Raw genomic sequence first — 18259 nt, 5'->3', positions numbered from 1 at the left:
TCCATGCACCTACTTTCTGCTGGCAATTCTTATACCTGCCGCCTTAGGCTGTAGCGTATCTGAACTCCAAGTCCTGCACACAAGACAGTTGACTGACTATTCATATGTGTCATACTGTTTAGCAACAAGTAATTTTAAAATAGCGTTTCCTTTCGCAGCGCCATCGCGCTTCGAAACATTTTCGCAGCTAAGAATTCGATTGATAATGGCCGTAGTTTCGTTTCAGCTAGTCAGTAAGTGCATATTTTCATATCTTCGTGATATCTGGGATACCTGTAAACACTCAGGAAGGCCAACTTTCTCAACTATTACATCTGTACGTGGTGAGAGAGATTTTGCCCCAGTGAGTAAAACGTGTACCTCTGGTGGGACTCGAACCCACAATCCCCGGTTTAGGAGACCGATGCCTTATCCATTAGGCCACAGAGGCTGGCTGGAGCGGTGTTGGCGGTGTGCTTGCTAAAATGAACACTTGCGAAGTTTACCCTTCCTGGTGCGCTCCCCTACGTCTGCAGAGAGTCAGGACGTCGCATGAGCCTTTCTTGTGTTCATGTACATACTCAGATGTATCGAAGTCCATGCACCTACTTTCTGCTGGCAATTCTTATACCTGCCGCCTTAGGCTGTAGCGTATCTGAACTCCAAGTCCTGCACACAAGACAGTTGACTGACTATTCATATGTGTCATACTGTTTAGCAACAAGTAATTTTAAAATAGCGTTTCCTTTCGCAGCGCCATCGCGCTTCGAAACATTTTCGCAGCTAAGAATTCGATTGATAATGGCCGTAGTTTCGTTTCAGCTAGTCAGTAAGTGCATATTTTCATATCTTCGTGATATCTGGGATACCTGTAAACACTCAGGAAGGCCAACTTTCTCAACTATTACATCTGTACGTGGTGAGAGAGATTTTGCCCCAGTGAGTAAAACGTGTACCTCTGGTGGGACTCGAACCCACAATCCCCGGTTTAGGAGACCGATGCCTTATCCATTAGGCCACAGAGGCTGGCTGGAGCGGTGTTGGCGGTGTGCTTGCTAAAATGAACACTTGCGAAGTTTACCCTTCCTGGTGCGCTCCCCTACGTCTGCAGAGAGTCAGGACGTCGCATGAGCCTTTCTTGTGTTCATGTACATACTCAGATGTATCGAAGTCCATGCACCTACTTTCTGCTGGCAATTCTTATACCTGCCGCCTTAGGCTGTAGCGTATCTGAACTCCAAGTCCTGCACACAAGACAGTTGACTGACTATTCATATGTGTCATACTGTTTAGCAACAAGTAATTTTAAAATAGCGTTTCCTTTCGCAGCGCCATCGCGCTTCGAAACATTTTCGCAGCTAAGAATTCGATTGATAATGGCCGTAGTTTCGTTTCAGCTAGTCAGTAAGTGCATATTTTCATATCTTCGTGATATCTGGGATACCTGTAAACACTCAGGAAGGCCAACTTTCTCAACTATTACATCTGTACGTGGTGAGAGAGATTTTGCCCCAGTGAGTAAAACGTGTACCTCTGGTGGGACTCGAACCCACACTCCCCGGTTTAGGAGACCGATGCCTTATCCATTAGGCCACAGAGGCTGGCTGGAGCGGTGTTGGCGGTGTGCTTGCTAAAATGAACACTTGCGAAGTTTACCCTTCCTGGTGCGCTCCCCTACGTCTGCAGAGAGTCAGGACGTCGCATGAGCCTTTCTTGTGTTCATGTACATACTCAGATGTATCGAAGTCCATGCACCTACTTTCTGCTGGCAATTCTTATACCTGCCGCCTTAGGCTGTAGCGTATCTGAACTCCAAGTCCTGCACACAAGACAGTTGACTGACTATTCATATGTGTCATACTGTTTAGCAACAAGTAATTTTAAAATAGCGTTTCCTTTCGCAGCGCCATCGCGCTTCGAAACATTTTCGCAGCTAAGAATTCGATTGATAATGGCCGTAGTTTCGTTTCAGCTAGTCAGTAAGTGCATATTTTCATATCTTCGTAATATCTGGGATACCTGTAAACACTCAGGAAGGCCAACTTTCTCAACTATTACATCTGTACGTGGTGAGAGAGATTTTGCCCCAGTGAGTAAAACGTGTACCTCTGGTGGGACTCGAACCCACAATCCCCGGTTTAGGAGACCGATGCCTTATCCATTAGGCCACAGAGGCTGGCTGGAGCGGTGTTGGCGGTGTGCTTGCTAAAATGAACACTTGCGAAGTTTACCCTTCCTGGTGCGCTCCCCTACGTCTGCAGAGAGTCAGGACGTCGCATGAGCCTTTCTTGTGTTCATGTACATACTCAGATGTATCGAAGTCCATGCACCTACTTTCTGCTGGCAATTCTTATACCTGCCGCCTTAGGCTGTAGCGTATCTGAACTCCAAGTCCTGCACACAAGACAGTTGACTGACTATTCATATGTGTCATACTGTTTAGCAACAAGTAATTTTAAAATAGCGTTTCGAAACATTTTCGCAGCTAAGAATTCGATTGATAATGGCCGTAGTTTCGTTTCAGCTAGTCAGTAAGTGCATATTTTCATATCTTCGTGATATCTGGGATACCTGTAAACACTCAGGAAGGCCAACTTTCTCAACTATTACATCTGTACGTGGTGAGAGAGATTTTGCCCCAGTGAGTAAAACGTGTACCTCTGGTGGGACTCGAACCCACAATCCCCGGTTTAGGAGACCGATGCCTTATCCATTAGGCCACAGAGGCTGGCTGGAGCGGTGTTGGCGGTGTGCTTGCTAAAATGAACACTTGCGAAGTTTACCCTTCCTGGTGCGCTCCCCTACGTCTGCAGAGAGTCAGGACGTCGCATGAGCCTTTCTTGTGTTCATGTACATACTCAGATGTATCGAAGTCCATGCACCTACTTTCTGCTGGCAATTCTTATACCTGCCGCCTTAGGCTGTAGCGTATCTGAACTCCAAGTCCTGCACACAAGACAGTTGACTGACTATTCATATGTGTCATACTGTTTAGCAACAAGTAATTTTAAAATAGCGTTTCCTTTCGCAGCGCCATCGCGCTTCGAAACATTTTCGCAGCTAAGAATTCGATTGATAATGGCCGTAGTTTCGTTTCAGCTAGTCAGTAAGTGCATATTTTCATATCTTCGTGATATCTGGGATACCTGTAAACACTCAGGAAGGCCAACTTTCTCAACTATTACATCTGTACGTGGTGAGAGAGATTTTGCCCCAGTGAGTAAAACGTGTACCTCTGGTGGGACTCGAACCCACAATCCCCGGTTTAGGAGACCGATGCCTTATCCATTAGGCCACAGAGGCTGGCTGGAGCGGTGTTGGCGGTGTGCTTGCTAAAATGAACACTTGCGAAGTTTACCCTTCCTGGTGCGCTCCCCTACGTCTGCAGAGAGTCAGGACGTCGCATGAGCCTTTCTTGTGTTCATGTACATACTCAGATGTATCGAAGTCCATGCACCTACTTTCTGCTGGCAATTCTTATACCTGCCGCCTTAGGCTGTAGCGTATCTGAACTCCAAGTCCTGCACACAAGACAGTTGACTGACTATTCATATGTGTCATACTGTTTAGCAACAAGTAATTTTAAAATAGCGTTTCCTTTCGCAGCGCCATCGCGCTTCGAAACATTTTCGCAGCTAAGAATTCGATTGATAATGGCCGTAGTTTCGTTTCAGCTAGTCAGTAAGTGCATATTTTCATATCTTCGTGATATCTGGGATACCTGTAAACACTCAGGAAGGCCAACTTTCTCAACTATTACATCTGTACGTGGTGAGAGAGATTTTGCCCCAGTGAGTAAAACGTGTACCTCTGGTGGGACTCGAACCCACAATCCCCGGTTTAGGAGACCGATGCCTTATCCATTAGGCCACAGAGGCTGGCTGGAGCGGTGTTGGCGGTGTGCTTGCTAAAATGAACACTTGCGAAGTTTACCCTTCCTGGTGCGCTCCCCTACGTCTGCAGAGAGTCAGGACGTCGCATGAGCCTTTCTTGTGTTCATGTACATACTCAGATGTATCGAAGTCCATGCACCTACTTTCTGCTGGCAATTCTTATACCTGCCGCCTTAGGCTGTAGCGTATCTGAACTCCAAGTCCTGCACACAAGACAGTTGACTGACTATTCATATGTGTCATACTGTTTAGCAACAAGTAATTTTAAAATAGCGTTTCCTTTCGCAGCGCCATCGCGCTTCGAAACATTTTCGCAGCTAAGAATTCGATTGATAATGGCCGTAGTTTCGTTTCAGCTAGTCAGTAAGTGCATATTTTCATATCTTCGTGATATCTGGGATACCTGTAAACACTCAGGAAGGCCAACTTTCTCAACTATTACATCTGTACGTGGTGAGAGAGATTTTGCCCCAGTGAGTAAAACGTGTACCTCTGGTGGGACTCGAACCCACAATCCCCGGTTTAGGAGACCGATGCCTTATCCATTAGGCCACAGAGGCTGGCTGGAGCGGTGTTGGCGGTGTGCTTGCTAAAATGAACACTTGCGAAGTTTACCCTTCCTGGTGCGCTCCCCTACGTCTGCAGAGAGTCAGGACGTCGCATGAGCCTTTCTTGTGTTCATGTACATACTCAGATGTATCGAAGTCCATGCACCTACTTTCTGCTGGCAATTCTTATACCTGCCGCCTTAGGCTGTAGCGTATCTGAACTCCAAGTCCTGCACACAAGACAGTTGACTGACTATTCATATGTGTCATACTGTTTAGCAACAAGTAATTTTAAAATAGCGTTTCCTTTCGCAGCGCCATCGCGCTTCGAAACATTTTCGCAGCTAAGAATTCGATTGATAATGGCCGTAGTTTCGTTTCAGCTAGTCAGTAAGTGCATATTTTCATATCTTCGTGATATCTGGGATACCTGTAAACACTCAGGAAGGCCAACTTTCTCAACTATTACATCTGTACGTGGTGAGAGAGATTTTGCCCCAGTGAGTAAAACGTGTACCTCTGGTGGGACTCGAACCCACAATCCCCGGTTTAGGAGACCGATGCCTTATCCATTAGGCCACAGAGGCTGGCTGGAGCGGTGTTGGCGGTGTGCTTGCTAAAATGAACACTTGCGAAGTTTACCCTTCCTGGTGCGCTCCCCTACGTCTGCAGAGAGTCAGGACGTCGCATGAGCCTTTCTTGTGTTCATGTACATACTCAGATGTATCGAAGTCCATGCACCTACTTTCTGCTGGCAATTCTTATACCTGCCGCCTTAGGCTGTAGCGTATCTGAACTCCAAGTCCTGCACACAAGACAGTTGACTGACTATTCATATGTGTCATACTGTTTAGCAACAAGTAATTTTAAAATAGCGTTTCCTTTCGCAGCGCCATCGCGCTTCGAAACATTTTCGCAGCTAAGAATTCGATTGATAATGGCCGTAGTTTCGTTTCAGCTAGTCAGTAAGTGCATATTTTCATATCTTCGTGATATCTGGGATACCTGTAAACACTCAGGAAGGCCAACTTTCTCAACTATTACATCTGTACGTGGTGAGAGAGATTTTGCCCCAGTGAGTAAAACGTGTACCTCTGGTGGGACTCGAACCCACAATCCCCGGTTTAGGAGACCGATGCCTTATCCATTAGGCCACAGAGGCTGGCTGGAGCGGTGTTGGCGGTGTGCTTGCTAAAATGAACACTTGCGAAGTTTACCCTTCCTGGTGTGCTCCCCTACGTCTGCAGAGAGTCAGGACGTCGCATGAGCCTTTCTTGTGTTCATGTACATACTCAGATGTATCGAAGTCCATGCACCTACTTTCTGCTGGCAATTCTTATACCTGCCGCCTTAGGCTGTAGCGTATCTGAACTCCAAGTCCTGCACACAAGACAGTTGACTGACTATTCATATGTGTCATACTGTTTAGCAACAAGTAATTTTAAAATAGCGTTTCCTTTCGCAGCGCCATCGCGCTTCGAAACATTTTCGCAGCTAAGAATTCGATTGATAATGGCCGTAGTTTCGTTTCAGCTAGTCAGTAAGTGCATATTTTCATATCTTCGTGATATCTGGGATACCTGTAAACACTCAGGAAGGCCAACTTTCTCAACTATTACATCTGTACGTGGTGAGAGAGATTTTGCCCCAGTGAGTAAAACGTGTACCTCTGGTGGGACTCGAACCCACAATCCCCGGTTTAGGAGACCGATGCCTTATCCATTAGGCCACAGAGGCTGGCTGGAGCGGTGTTGGCGGTGTGCTTGCTAAAATGAACACTTGCGAAGTTTACCCTTCCTGGTGCGCTCCCCTACGTCTGCAGAGAGTCAGGACGTCGCATGAGCCTTTCTTGTGTTCATGTACATACTCAGATGTATCGAAGTCCATGCACCTACTTTCTGCTGGCAATTCTTATACCTGCCGCCTTAGGCTGTAGCGTATCTGAACTCCAAGTCCTGCACACAAGACAGTTGACTGACTATTCATATGTGTCATACTGTTTAGCAACAAGTAATTTTAAAATAGCGTTTCCTTTCGCAGCGCCATCGCGCTTCGAAACATTTTCGCAGCTAAGAATTCGATTGATAATGGCCGTAGTTTCGTTTCAGCTAGTCAGTAAGTGCATATTTTCATATCTTCGTGATATCTGGGATACCTGTAAACACTCAGGAAGGCCAACTTTCTCAACTATTACATCTGTACGTGGTGAGAGAGATTTTGCCCCAGTGAGTAAAACGTGTACCTCTGGTGGGACTCGAACCCACAATCCCCGGTTTAGGAGACCGATGCCTTATCCATTAGGCCACAGAGGCTGGCTGGAGCGGTGTTGGCGGTGTGCTTGCTAAAATGAACACTTGCGAAGTTTACCCTTCCTGGTGCGCTCCCCTACGTCTGCAGAGAGTCAGTACGTCGCATGAGCCTTTCTTGTGTTCATGTACATACTCAGATGTATCGAAGTCCATGCACCTACTTTCTGCTGGCAATTCTTATACCTGCCGCCTTAGGCTGTAGCGTATCTGAACTCCAAGTCCTGCACACAAGACAGTTGACTGACTATTCATATGTGTCATACTGTTTAGCAACAAGTAATTTTAAAATAGCGTTTCCTTTCGCAGCGCCATCGCGCTTCGAAACATTTTCGCAGCTAAGAATTCGATTGATAATGGCCGTAGTTTCGTTTCAGCTAGTCAGTAAGTGCATATTTTCATATCTTCGTGATATCTGGGATACCTGTAAACACTCAGGAAGGCCAACTTTCTCAACTATTACATCTGTACGTGGTGAGAGAGATTTTGCCCCAGTGAGTAAAACGTGTACCTCTGGTGGGACTCGAACCCACAATCCCCGGTTTAGGAGACCGATGCCTTATCCATTAGGCCACAGAGGCTGGCTGGAGCGGTGTTGGCGGTGTGCTTGCTAAAATGAACACTTGCGAAGTTTACCCTTCCTGGTGCGCTCCCCTACGTCTGCAGAGAGTCAGTACGTCGCATGAGCCTTTCTTGTGTTCATGTACATACTCAGATGTATCGAAGTCCATGCACCTACTTTCTGCTGGCAATTCTTATACCTGCCGCCTTAGGCTGTAGCGTATCTGAACTCCAAGTCCTGCACACAAGACAGTTGACTGACTATTCATATGTGTCATACTGTTTAGCAACAAGTAATTTTAAAATAGCGTTTCCTTTCGCAGCGCCATCGCGCTTCGAAACATTTTCGCAGCTAAGAATTCGATTGATAATGGCCGTAGTTTCGTTTCAGCTAGTCAGTAAGTGCATATTTTCATATCTTCGTGATATCTGGGATACCTGTAAACACTCAGGAAGGCCAACTTTCTCAACTATTACATCTGTACGTGGTGAGAGAGATTTTGCCCCAGTGAGTAAAACGTGTACCTCTGGTGGGACTCGAACCCACAATCCCCGGTTTAGGAGACCGATGCCTTATCCATTAGGCCACAGAGGCTGGCTGGAGCGGTGTTGGCGGTGTGCTTGCTAAAATGAACACTTGCGAAGTTTACCCTTCCTGGTGCGCTCCCCTACGTCTGCAGAGAGTCAGGACGTCGCATGAGCCTTTCTTGTGTTCATGTACATACTCAGATGTATCGAAGTCCATGCACCTACTTTCTGCTGGCAATTCTTATACCTGCCGCCTTAGGCTGTAGCGTATCTGAACTCCAAGTCCTGCACACAAGACAGTTGACTGACTATTCATATGTGTCATACTGTTTAGCAACAAGTAATTTTAAAATAGCGTTTCCTTTCGCAGCGCCATCGCGCTTCGAAACATTTTCGCAGCTAAGAATTCGATTGATAATGGCCGTAGTTTCGTTTCAGCTAGTCAGTAAGTGCATATTTTCATATCTTCGTGATATCTGGGATACCTGTAAACACTCAGGAAGGCCAACTTTCTCAACTATTACATCTGTACGTGGTGAGAGAGATTTTGCCCCAGTGAGTAAAACGTGTACCTCTGGTGGGACTCGAACCCACAATCCCCGGTTTAGGAGACCGATGCCTTATCCATTAGGCCACAGAGGCTGGCTGGAGCGGTGTTGGCGGTGTGCTTGCTAAAATGAACACTTGCGAAGTTTACCCTTCCTGGTGCGCTCCCCTACGTCTGCAGAGAGTCAGGACGTCGCATGAGCCTTTCTTGTGTTCATGTACATACTCAGATGTATCGAAGTCCATGCACCTACTTTCTGCTGGCAATTCTTATACCTGCCGCCTTAGGCTGTAGCGTATCTGAACTCCAAGTCCTGCACACAAGACAGTTGACTGACTATTCATATGTGTCATACTGTTTAGCAACAAGTAATTTTAAAATAGCGTTTCCTTTCGCAGCGCCATCGCGCTTCGAAACATTTTCGCAGCTAAGAATTCGATTGATAATGGCCGTAGTTTCGTTTCAGCTAGTCAGTAAGTGCATATTTTCATATCTTCGTGATATCTGGGATACCTGTAAACACTCAGGAAGGCCAACTTTCTCAACTATTACATCTGTACGTGGTGAGAGAGATTTTGCCCCAGTGAGTAAAACGTGTACCTCTGGTGGGACTCGAACCCACAATCCCCGGTTTAGGAGACCGATGCCTTATCCATTAGGCCACAGAGGCTGGCTGGAGCGGTGTTGGCGGTGTGCTTGCTAAAATGAACACTTGCGAAGTTTACCCTTCCTGGTGCGCTCCCCTACGTCTGCAGAGAGTCAGGACGTCGCATGAGCCTTTCTTGTGTTCATGTACATACTCAGATGTATCGAAGTCCATGCACCTACTTTCTGCTGGCAATTCTTATACCTGCCGCCTTAGGCTGTAGCGTATCTGAACTCCAAGTCCTGCACACAAGACAGTTGACTGACTATTCATATGTGTCATACTGTTTAGCAACAAGTAATTTTAAAATAGCGTTTCCTTTCGCAGCGCCATCGCGCTTCGAAACATTTTCGCAGCTAAGAATTCGATTGATAATGGCCGTAGTTTCGTTTCAGCTAGTCAGTAAGTGCATATTTTCATATCTTCGTGATATCTGGGATACCTGTAAACACTCAGGAAGGCCAACTTTCTCAACTATTACATCTGTACGTGGTGAGAGAGATTTTGCCCCAGTGAGTAAAACGTGTACCTCTGGTGGGACTCGAAACCACAATCCCCGGTTTAGGAGACCGATGCCTTATCCATTAGGCCACAGAGGCTGGCTGGAGCGGTGTTGGCGGTGTGCTTGCTAAAATGAACACTTGCGAAGTTTACCCTTCCTGGTGCGCTCCCCTACGTCTGCAGAGAGTCAGGACGTCGCATGAGCCTTTCTTGTGTTCATGTACATACTCAGATGTATCGAAGTCCATGCACCTACTTTCTGCTGGCAATTCTTATACCTGCCGCCTTAGGCTGTAGCGTATCTGAACTCCAAGTCCTGCACACAAGACAGTTGACTGACTATTCATATGTGTCATACTGTTTAGCAACAAGTAATTTTAAAATAGCGTTTCCTTTCGCAGCGCCATCGCGCTTCGAAACATTTTCGCAGCTAAGAATTCGATTGATAATGGCCGTAGTTTCGTTTCAGCTAGTCAGTAAGTGCATATTTTCATATCTTCGTGATATCTGGGATACCTGTAAACACTCAGGAAGGCCAACTTTCTCAACTATTACATCTGTACGTGGTGAGAGAGATTTTGCCCCAGTGAGTAAAACGTGTACCTCTGGTGGGACTCGAACCCACAATCCCCGGTTTAGGAGACCGATGCCTTATCCATTAGGCCACAGAGGCTGGCTGGAGCGGTGTTGGCGGTGTGCTTGCTAAAATGAACACTTGCGAAGTTTACCCTTCCTGGTGCGCTCCCCTACGTCTGCAGAGAGTCAGGACGTCGCATGAGCCTTTCTTGTGTTCATGTACATACTCAGATGTATCGAAGTCCATGCACCTACTTTCTGCTGGCAATTCTTATACCTGCCGCCTTAGGCTGTAGCGTATCTGAACTCCAAGTCCTGCACACAAGACAGTTGACTGACTATTCATATGTGTCATACTGTTTAGCAACAAGTAATTTTAAAATAGCGTTTCCTTTCGCAGCGCCATCGCGCTTCGAAACATTTTCGCAGCTAAGAATTCGATTGATAATGGCCGTAGTTTCGTTTCAGCTAGTCAGTAAGTGCATATTTTCATATCTTCGTGATATCTGGGATACCTGTAAACACTCAGGAAGGCCAACTTTCTCAACTATTACATCTGTACGTGGTGAGAGAGATTTTGCCCCAGTGAGTAAAACGTGTACCTCTGGTGGGACTCGAACCCACAATCCCCGGTTTAGGAGACCGATGCCTTATCCATTAGGCCACAGAGGCTGGCTGGAGCGGTGTTGGCGGTGTGCTTGCTAAAATGAACACTTGCGAAGTTTACCCTTCCTGGTGCGCTCCCCTACGTCTGCAGAGAGTCAGGACGTCGCATGAGCCTTTCTTGTGTTCATGTACATACTCAGATGTATCGAAGTCCATGCACCTACTTTCTGCTGGCAATTCTTATACCTGCCGCCTTAGGCTATAGCGTATCTGAACTCCAAGTCCTGCACACAAGACAGTTGACTGACTATTCATATGTGTCATACTGTTTAGCAACAAGTAATTTTAAAATAGCGTTTCCTTTCGCAGCGCCATCGCGCTTCGAAACATTTTCGCAGCTAAGAATTCGATTGATAATGGCCGTAGTTTCGTTTCAGCTAGTCAGTAAGTGCATATTTTCATATCTTCGTGATATCTGGGATACCTGTAAACACTCAGGAAGGCCAACTTTCTCAACTATTACATCTGTACGTGGTGAGAGAGATTTTGCCCCAGTGAGTAAAACGTGTACCTCTGGTGGGACTCGAACCCACAATCCCCGGTTTAGGAGACCGATGCCTTATCCATTAGGCCACAGAGGCTGGCTGGAGCGGTGTTGGCGGTGTGCTTGCTAAAATGAACACTTGCGAAGTTTACCCTTCCTGGTGCGCTCCCCTACGTCTGCAGAGAGTCAGGACGTCGCATGAGCCTTTCTTGTGTTCATGTACATACTCAGATGTATCGAAGTCCATGCACCTACTTTCTGCTGGCAATTCTTATACCTGCCGCCTTAGGCTGTAGCGTATCTGAACTCCAAGTCCTGCACACAAGACAGTTGACTGACTATTCATATGTGTCATACTGTTTAGCAACAAGTAATTTTAAAATAGCGTTTCCTTTCGCAGCGCCATCGCGCTTCGAAACATTTTCGCAGCTAAGAATTCGATTGATAATGGCCGTAGTTTCGTTTCAGCTAGTCAGTAAGTGCATATTTTCATATCTTCGTGATATCTGGGATACCTGTAAACACTCAGGAAGGCCAACTTTCTCAACTATTACATCTGTACTTGGTGAGAGAGATTTTGCCCCAGTGAGTAAAACGTGTACCTCTGATGGGACTCGAACCCACAATCCCCGGTTTCGGAGACCGATGCCTTATCCATTAGGCCACAGAGGCTGGCTGGAGCGGTGTTGGCGGTGTGCTTGCTAAAATGAACACTTGCGAAGTTTACCCTTCCTGGTGCGCTCCCCTACGTCTGCAGAGAGTCAGGACGTCGCATGAGCCTTTCTTGTGTTCATGTACATACTCAGATGTATCGAAGTCCATGCACCTACTTTCTGCTGGCAATTCTTATACCTGCCGCCTTAGGCTGTAGCGTATCTGAACTCCAAGTCCTGCACACAAGACAGTTGACTGACTATTCATATGTGTCATACTGTTTAGCAACAAGTAATTTTAAAATAGCGTTTCCTTTCGCAGCGCCATCGCGCTTCGAAACATTTTCGCAGCTAAGAATTCGATTGATAATGGCCGTAGTTTCGTTTCAGCTAGTCAGTAAGTGCATATTTTCATATCTTCGTGATATCTGGGATACCTGTAAACACTCAGGAAGGCCAACTTTCTCAACTATTACATCTGTACGTGGTGAGAGAGATTTTGCCCCAGTGAGTAAAACGTGTACCTCTGGTGGGACTCGAACCCACAATCCCCGGTTTAGGAGACCGATGCCTTATCCATTTTTTTTTTTTTTTTTTTTTTTTTTTTCATAAACTGATGAGACGAAGTTAATACCTTTATCGTGGAGAAACTAATGTACCCCTTCTTTGGGCTTATTGATAATGTGAAAAAAGAATGAAGTCTTCAGTAGGTAGAAACAGAAGTTATGTTCAGTTTGTTTCCTTCTTCATCGCTGTGTTTTGTTGTCACACTTAAAGCAAATAGTCTTCCTTGACAAAGAAACGTCAGAGGGCATTTCGAAACTGCCTCTTCTCTCTGAAAATGCTTAAAAAACAAACCATATTCGGTGAGAAGCAACTATTTATAATGGCTTCTTGAGAAATAAATTAATAAACGTTGAACTCAAAGAACGGCAATTCCGGTAAAAACTAAAATATTTTTTTTTTTTTTTTTTTTTCACGATTGTTAAGTAAGTTAGTAGTGGTGAACACTCTCTTACGTTTGTCTTCTGTGTCCGCAGATATTTCTTGTTAATTCTTTTACATCAAGGTCTTGATTAAAAAATTTGCGTATGTTTCTTTATAGTTACTAGTCTTCAGTAACATGTGATGCTCAGTTAGCAGAGAGATCCAAAAATCCTCTTGGCTTTTCTCTTCCTTCGTGAAGAGGTAATGGACCGTTGCCGCTTTCAGCCAATTGACTGCGTTGCGTTTCGTGTTAGGAAAGGGTACATCATCCGGTGTCAAAAAGTCCGCAGGCGTTATAGCGTTAGGTGACGTTCGAAGGATGAGTGCCAGCTTTCGTCGGACATTCAGCCAGATATCTTTAACCTTGTCGCACACGAAACGATGTTCTTCGTTGTCAATTAAACTACACGTTGCACACAAAGGCGAATCCGCTAAGTGGATCGAATGAAGTTTCGAGTTTGTTGCAACTTTCCTATTTACAACAAAGTACCATGTTGCTTTCAGATGAGTAGCTAAGTTACGGTTATGAATATTTGCCCATATCACTTTCCAGTTAGAACATGGATAGTTTTGTTCTATTTTGTTGTTCTTCTTTTCTCCCATCAATTTGCCATATATTTCTTTTACGTTTGTCATGTCTTTTTCCGGAATTCTTGAACGTAGGTAGCTATATTCTATTAAAAACCATCGTAAATGGTAAAGTCCGCTCGGTATGTGCTGCACATTAATGGGTGGAGAGAGGTCATCTGGAGCTATTTCAGATAGCAAGTGCGCGGCGATACAGCTGCCGGATTGTCTCCATTGTTGAAATGTATTGGAGATGTACAGAGCCTGCGACTTTTTAGTAACATTCGTTAAGTTTAAGCCGCCATTATTAGTGGCGAGCGTCAGAGTGTCATACTGGATTTTAAATATGTGGCCACGGCTCACAAAATAGCCTATTGCTGACATAATTTGTTTGGCGATGCCGGCGGGTATTGGCAGTATCTGGGCGACATAATTGACTTTGGAAGTAATAGAGACGTTCGCTAAAGACACTCTCTGAATTTCATTTAATTGTCGAATACTGTGTGTCCGTACACTAGCTCGTATGGTAGTTAGTACTTGTCTATAGTTGGCCGCAATAGTTTGACGTATATTTTTTCGGAAATCAATGCCGAGACACTTCAAGGCTGTTAGCTCACGTAACTGACCGTGTGTGCGCATGCCAATGCCACATCCGATATTGAATATGCCGGACTTGGTTTTGTTTAACCTCGCGGCTGACGCTCGTTCGTATTTTTCTATTATGTGCATTGCCGTCTCGACTTCCGCTACATTCATAACGAGAAACCCAACATCGTCCGCATAACCTTTACATATTATTTTGTTTCCTTGTATTTGCAATCCTTGTAACCGCTGAGTCAAGGTAGCGAGCAAAGGTTCGATGGCCATGGCAAAAAGTGCCATGGACAACGGACAACCTTGCCTGACGGAACATGCGATCTCGACTGGCCGGCTAGGCTGTCCATTTATGATGATTCTGGAGGAGTTATTCGTTACCAAACGTCGTATGAGGTCGACGAATCTCGGCGGAAAACCCATTGCGCCCATCGTTTTCAGGAGGTAGGAGTGGCTGATCCTGTCGAAGGCTTTATCGAAATCTAACGACACGATGGCACATTTTAGTCGACATACTTCTGCTATTGAAATTATGTCGCGGTAGTCGGACAGCGTCTGCTGAATTTTCCTATCTTTGCCCACGCTAGACTGATATGGGCCGGTGACGCTGGCCATTACATTTTTAAGTCTGTGGGCTAAGAGCCGCGAAAAAATTTTATAGTCACTGTTCAGCAGAGTGATTGGTCTCAAATTTCCAATTTTCTTGCCAGCCGATTTTTTTGCGATTGACACTATCATACCTTCACGAAAATCTTTCGGTATCTCCTTATTGAGGTTCAGAAGTTCATTACAGATGCATGTAATTCTATGTTTTATATGTTCCCAGAAGACTTGATAAAATTCTGCTGGTATGCCGTCAGCTCCAGGGGATTTATTTTTTGCACTTTGATAGACAGCATAGTGTACATCGTCTTCGGTCGCCTCCGCTATTAGAGCTTCCGCGTACGCGTTACCAACGCGTCCTTGCAGGTGGGTCAGTAAATCGTCCTGTGCTTTTTCGTCTACCTCTTTATGTGAAAACAAGTTGTCGAAATGGGTTAGTATTTCTGCTTTTATGTCGTTGTGCATTGTCAAGGTGGTTCCATTATCAGTTTTAAGCTCCGTCAGTATTTTGCGGAATCCTCGTTTAGTTTCACGAATCACATGATATATCGAAGTGGCTTCTTTTTGCGCCACAGTCTCTGCTCTTGACCTTATTTGGTATCCTTCAAGCTGTTGTCGCCTTAATGTCAGTATTTTTGCCTGGAATTTTTTAATTCTCCCATGGTTCCCAATAGCTGTAGCACCTTGCAGGTAGAGTTCTCGGAGACAATGAAAGTAAAATTCTATCGTTCTTTTCCGCCAAAAGCTCTTCTCCCGGGAGTAGTTGATGAAACATCTCCGGATCTGAGGTTTGGCGCATTTGAGCCACCAATCCAAGGTCGAGTGGTAAGAGCTGAGTTTGGTCTCGCAGGCTCTCCAAGTGGTGAGAAAGGCTTCTCGACAGGCAGGATCTTTTAAGTGTGAAACATTAAGTTTCCATGGCCCTTTATATCGACAGGTTCCTTGTCGTTCCAAATTTAATGTGCAGATATATGCAGCGTGGTCCGAAAAAACAGTTGGCCAAACTTCAGACTGCAGGATGCGGTGTTTCAGATTGGGCGAGACATATATTCGATCCAACCGGCTCGCTGAATGATTAGTGAGGTGGGTAAAGCCGGGTGCCGCGCCGTGCTTTTGCTCCCACGAATCAGTTAAACGGAGGTCGGTGACGATACGTTCCAGGTCCGGCGATTTGTTGTAGTTCGGAGTTTGGTCTTTGGCATGTATGACACTGTTAAAGTCGCCTCCAAGGATGGTATGGGTGCAGTGTACACCAAACAAAGGAACAATTCCCTCCTTAAAAAACTGTGCTCGTTGGCACCGATTGGTAGAACCAGATGGGGCATAGACATTAATAATCCTGGTGTTATAAAGCGTGCCGGCAATGCCTCTGCCGTTAGGCAGTTTTGTTACGTCTGTAATGACGACGCCCTCTTTGAAAAGAAATGCGGTACCCAAATCACATCCAATTCCAGGATTGACTATAGCATTATACCCCTGTATGAAGTCAAGTTCGATGTTTGTTACTTCTTGTAAAAACAAAATGTCCACATCAGCTGCATACAGGAAATCTTTTAAATTTTGTAAATTAAATGGGCTACAAATTTTATTGATGTTCAGCGTAGCGATCTTATAGGCCTGCAACGGAACTACGTTAGCCAAGACGGGAGTGTAATTGGGAAAAACTCTGGCAACATATCATTTCGAAAAAACATTAAGAAATCTGACCCGAGAGACATGTGGACACAAGTCAGTAAAACCGTTCAGACTAGAAATATTCATGACTTGGGAAGGGATCAGTCGGCTTCTCCGTGTCTGGGACAGTATCCGTCGCGGCGATGACATTCAAGACGACGTCATCGCGTGGTGTGGCCATCGTGGTGACTGTAACGGTTCCTGTGGTGTCCATAATTTCGTCCTCCTTTGTAGTGTCGTCGACATCGTCTGCCCACGGATTCGACAGCCCTGTCATCGGTTCGTCATTAAGTGGTGCACTATATTCAGGTGTTTGCTGGTGATTTTTATCTTCGGTTCGGGTAATTGCTACGTCATCGGAGGGCAAACTGGCAGAACCGGAGGTACTATCCAAGGACACAGGGTCTTCGTTAGATGACTGCTGATTGCACTGCAAGTTCTCAGATGCAGATTGACGTATTTTGCCCCCTATTTGCTTCGCCTGTTCACGCAGTTGTGGTGCAGTCTGCTCTGCACCTTGACGCGCGATCCTCCGTTTTTTAGATTTCTTGGGAGATGCGTCTCGTGGTGGACTTTGGACGGTACCTGAAGAAGCCTCAGGTTGCAAAGTAGCACTACTCGAAGTGACTGACGCCAGGTCTGATTTCATTGCACTTGACGGGCTGTGGTCAGTGCCTAAGGCAGCTGCAGGATTCGGAAGAGCACCACTAGAAACGGCTGGTTGCGAGTCCGTTTTCTGTGCACCTGATACGCTTTTGATACCTCCTAAAGAAGCTCCAGGATGCAGAGGAGCACTACCCGAAGCGACTGAGGTCGCGTCCGTATCCATTGCCTCATTGGGCGATTCCACGGCGACAAGGGCAGGAGCAGATATGTCTTCGCAGGAGGGTTGAGTGTCTACAGATGCTACACCTGAGTCGGTCGGTTGGCCGGTCGCTTGTGGGTCGGTATTCGTAGTAACTTCGGGGGGCGCAGTGGCACTTGCAAAACCGCGCGCTACGGCGACATATGTTACGGGCAGCGTTGACATAGCAGGGGGCCTGACGGCATCGCCGGCAGGCAGTTGCGCCACTCGCCTTTGAACACAGTCTGCACGAACGTGGCCTGGTAAATTGCAGACAGCACACGTTTTCGGTTGGTCATCATACATCACAACAGCTCTATATCCGCAGACGTTTATAAACGACGGAATGTGCTTCTGCAATTCGACTTTTAATTGGCGCACACCATTCAAAACAGGGAATTTGTGTGCAGCAGACCACCGTTCGGCAATATTACTCAAAACTTTCCCGTATGGAGCAATAACAGCATTTATCTGGTCACTTGTAATTTCAAAGGGAAGTTCAAAGACTCGCACGGTCCGAATACCTAGACCAGCATGGGCAACGGTAACCTCCCCAACATTTCCGTCAGCATGTTTAAATTTCAGAATGCCACCACAAGATCGAACTATCCTTTCACACAATTCTGGACTGGCAAGTTTCACGAAAACCACACTGTTCATAATCGAGAAATGTATGCCGATAATATCATCAAGTCCTATTTTAACATTATCCTCTAACCACTGTTCAACATCAAATGACCTCGGTCGGACAAAGTTGCGATCAAACGTGAATTTCAAAGTATCTTTTCGTTGCGGTTGCGACATCTCTTAATTCTTTTTCATGTCTACACAAATACTATAGACAGCGACGCGTTGCAGCAAGAGCAGAGACTTACCACGCGGAGCTAATGCAGCACAGCACACAGCACGGCACGTCCGACCTCCAGCGCAGCCGCTGGCTGACTGTCCATTAGGCCACAGAGGCTGGCTGGAGCGGTGTTGGCGGTGTGCTTGCTAAAATGAACACTTGCGAAGTTTACCCTTCCTGGTGCGCTCCCCTACGTCTGCAGAGAGTCAGGACGTCGCATGAGCCTTTCTTGTGTTCATGTACATACTCAGATGT

At 45.9% G+C, this 18259-nt stretch overlaps 21 non-coding genes across 21 annotated transcripts; all 21 read right to left on the bottom strand.

Moving 5' to 3' along the window:
* Window positions 1-357: 357 nt before the first annotated feature.
* On the bottom strand, window positions 358-430 carry Trnar-ccu (transfer RNA arginine (anticodon CCU)). Its single transcript has one exon. It is a non-coding gene; the product is annotated as a tRNA-Arg (tRNA).
* A 502-nt stretch (window positions 431-932) lies between these two features.
* Window positions 933-1005, bottom strand: Trnar-ccu (transfer RNA arginine (anticodon CCU)). Its single transcript has one exon. It is a non-coding gene; the product is annotated as a tRNA-Arg (tRNA).
* Window positions 1006-1507: 502 nt separating this feature from the next.
* Trnar-ccu (transfer RNA arginine (anticodon CCU)) lies at window positions 1508-1580 on the bottom strand. Its single transcript has one exon. It is a non-coding gene; the product is annotated as a tRNA-Arg (tRNA).
* A 502-nt stretch (window positions 1581-2082) lies between these two features.
* On the bottom strand, window positions 2083-2155 carry Trnar-ccu (transfer RNA arginine (anticodon CCU)). The gene has a single exon. It is a non-coding gene; the product is annotated as a tRNA-Arg (tRNA).
* A 479-nt stretch (window positions 2156-2634) lies between these two features.
* On the bottom strand, window positions 2635-2707 carry Trnar-ccu (transfer RNA arginine (anticodon CCU)). The gene has a single exon. It is a non-coding gene; the product is annotated as a tRNA-Arg (tRNA).
* A 502-nt stretch (window positions 2708-3209) lies between these two features.
* Trnar-ccu (transfer RNA arginine (anticodon CCU)) lies at window positions 3210-3282 on the bottom strand. Its single transcript has one exon. It is a non-coding gene; the product is annotated as a tRNA-Arg (tRNA).
* A 502-nt stretch (window positions 3283-3784) lies between these two features.
* On the bottom strand, window positions 3785-3857 carry Trnar-ccu (transfer RNA arginine (anticodon CCU)). The gene has a single exon. It is a non-coding gene; the product is annotated as a tRNA-Arg (tRNA).
* A 502-nt stretch (window positions 3858-4359) lies between these two features.
* Window positions 4360-4432, bottom strand: Trnar-ccu (transfer RNA arginine (anticodon CCU)). The gene has a single exon. It is a non-coding gene; the product is annotated as a tRNA-Arg (tRNA).
* Window positions 4433-4934: 502 nt separating this feature from the next.
* On the bottom strand, window positions 4935-5007 carry Trnar-ccu (transfer RNA arginine (anticodon CCU)). The gene has a single exon. It is a non-coding gene; the product is annotated as a tRNA-Arg (tRNA).
* A 502-nt stretch (window positions 5008-5509) lies between these two features.
* On the bottom strand, window positions 5510-5582 carry Trnar-ccu (transfer RNA arginine (anticodon CCU)). The gene has a single exon. It is a non-coding gene; the product is annotated as a tRNA-Arg (tRNA).
* Window positions 5583-6084: 502 nt separating this feature from the next.
* Trnar-ccu (transfer RNA arginine (anticodon CCU)) lies at window positions 6085-6157 on the bottom strand. Its single transcript has one exon. It is a non-coding gene; the product is annotated as a tRNA-Arg (tRNA).
* Window positions 6158-6659: 502 nt separating this feature from the next.
* Trnar-ccu (transfer RNA arginine (anticodon CCU)) lies at window positions 6660-6732 on the bottom strand. Its single transcript has one exon. It is a non-coding gene; the product is annotated as a tRNA-Arg (tRNA).
* Window positions 6733-7234: 502 nt separating this feature from the next.
* Trnar-ccu (transfer RNA arginine (anticodon CCU)) lies at window positions 7235-7307 on the bottom strand. The gene has a single exon. It is a non-coding gene; the product is annotated as a tRNA-Arg (tRNA).
* Window positions 7308-7809: 502 nt separating this feature from the next.
* Window positions 7810-7882, bottom strand: Trnar-ccu (transfer RNA arginine (anticodon CCU)). Its single transcript has one exon. It is a non-coding gene; the product is annotated as a tRNA-Arg (tRNA).
* Window positions 7883-8384: 502 nt separating this feature from the next.
* On the bottom strand, window positions 8385-8457 carry Trnar-ccu (transfer RNA arginine (anticodon CCU)). The gene has a single exon. It is a non-coding gene; the product is annotated as a tRNA-Arg (tRNA).
* Window positions 8458-8959: 502 nt separating this feature from the next.
* Window positions 8960-9032, bottom strand: Trnar-ccu (transfer RNA arginine (anticodon CCU)). The gene has a single exon. It is a non-coding gene; the product is annotated as a tRNA-Arg (tRNA).
* A 502-nt stretch (window positions 9033-9534) lies between these two features.
* Window positions 9535-9607, bottom strand: Trnar-ccu (transfer RNA arginine (anticodon CCU)). Its single transcript has one exon. It is a non-coding gene; the product is annotated as a tRNA-Arg (tRNA).
* Window positions 9608-10109: 502 nt separating this feature from the next.
* On the bottom strand, window positions 10110-10182 carry Trnar-ccu (transfer RNA arginine (anticodon CCU)). Its single transcript has one exon. It is a non-coding gene; the product is annotated as a tRNA-Arg (tRNA).
* Window positions 10183-10684: 502 nt separating this feature from the next.
* Window positions 10685-10757, bottom strand: Trnar-ccu (transfer RNA arginine (anticodon CCU)). Its single transcript has one exon. It is a non-coding gene; the product is annotated as a tRNA-Arg (tRNA).
* Window positions 10758-11259: 502 nt separating this feature from the next.
* On the bottom strand, window positions 11260-11332 carry Trnar-ccu (transfer RNA arginine (anticodon CCU)). Its single transcript has one exon. It is a non-coding gene; the product is annotated as a tRNA-Arg (tRNA).
* A 502-nt stretch (window positions 11333-11834) lies between these two features.
* On the bottom strand, window positions 11835-11907 carry Trnar-ccg (transfer RNA arginine (anticodon CCG)). The gene has a single exon. It is a non-coding gene; the product is annotated as a tRNA-Arg (tRNA).
* Between the last annotated feature and the right edge of the window lie 6352 nt (window positions 11908-18259).

Source organism: Schistocerca gregaria, unplaced genomic scaffold, assembly GCF_023897955.1.
Source record: "Schistocerca gregaria isolate iqSchGreg1 unplaced genomic scaffold, iqSchGreg1.2 ptg000850l, whole genome shotgun sequence".
In the NCBI taxonomy this organism is placed as follows: domain Eukaryota; kingdom Metazoa; phylum Arthropoda; class Insecta; order Orthoptera; family Acrididae; genus Schistocerca; species Schistocerca gregaria.
Note: the sequence above shows the minus strand (reverse complement) of the source record. Positions and strands in the feature narration are given on the sequence as shown.